Raw genomic sequence first — 1,426 nt, 5'->3', positions numbered from 1 at the left:
AGTACTCCTTTCTGCCGTGGAGTTCCTATTAATAGTCAAAAGATATGCTAATTGCATGAACGTGGCGGGAATAAAAGCATTTCATTTGGTTACCACGGTAGGATTGAAGAACAAAATATGTTCTCGATAAAAATAAGTACCCACTGATCTGATAACAATTTCAATTCTGATATGTTTATCAGTTTAACAAGTATTATCTAGTCGCTGCTTGCTACGCTATAAATATCCTCATTTATTTTGCGCACCTAAAAGAAAATGCTTTTCCTAAAGGACTTTACTTCTATTTTTGCGCACTCAAATTTATTTTTAAAGGAAACAATCTATTTTCATGGAAATTATTGAGCAATTGAATAATCGACAACAATTAACCTTAGCATATATTTTGTTAAAGTAAATTCCGTTTCTTTTAGTTTCTAACTTATTAGATATCAGCTGAAAGCAATTGACTTTTTACAAAGTGAACTGCTGTAATTCATCAAAAAATAAAATAGGGGAAGATTGATTTATTTTTTAAAATGTTTTATTTTTAGATAAGAGGAACATAAAAAAACCCCAGCACTCACACAAAACACAGCTGTTGTCATCACATCTGGTTCACTACTTGATATTTTCCCAACCTGTGCAACACTGTTCTTAGCAAATACCTTTTCAACCTATTTTGAACTGTTGAGAAATTTGTTAAATCGATTTTGAAAATTTCCGTTCGAAACAAGATTGAGCTTGCTCTCTAAAATGTCGGAGAACATTTTAAAGTACTTTATTACTGAAACCAGAAGCTTAAGTCTCAAACTACCAGAGAATATAGTACTAACAGACTTTTTGTCTTAATTAAATCTGTGGTACATGTTATTTTTCTCACTCTCTTGAAAGGCCAACTCCCCCAATTTTTCGGAAGTAATTCCAAAATTTTCTGCTCTAGTTTCAAAATATGATTCACTAATCATATTCCTGTTTCGGAGGGCTCCTAAATTTTTAATAAGTGACTAAGGTAACAACAAACCGTTTTTATTTTCCATGCGGCAGTTTAAAGTTGGTTTCAGGACTCTATACTGTAGGCAGATTTCGCTAAGGTCCATGCCATCATTTCTACACTGTAAAAAAAATCCGTAAAATTTACAGAAAAAAACTGTCAGCCAGGGCGCCAGTTTTCTTCCGTTTATTTTACAGAAATCTTCCGTATTTTTATTATTTATTCAAGCTGATTTATTATTTTATGAAGATTAAAAAATGAAACTATACTTTCATAAATCCATTTCAATATTTACTATACTACTACGAAATACATGTATACAAAGGTAAATTTCCGAATATGCCTCTGTAACAGATGACAAAAAAACATAATAATAAAATATTGACTAGAATGCAATGAAATGTAAGTTGCAAACGATTTAAGGCTTACTCGCTTTAAATAAATATAAGATCAAAA

Source organism: Uloborus diversus, chromosome 3, assembly GCF_026930045.1.
Source record: "Uloborus diversus isolate 005 chromosome 3, Udiv.v.3.1, whole genome shotgun sequence".
Lineage (NCBI taxonomy): Eukaryota > Metazoa > Arthropoda > Arachnida > Araneae > Uloboridae > Uloborus > Uloborus diversus.
The sequence above is the reverse complement of the archived record's forward strand: the minus strand, read 5'-3'. Positions refer to the sequence as shown.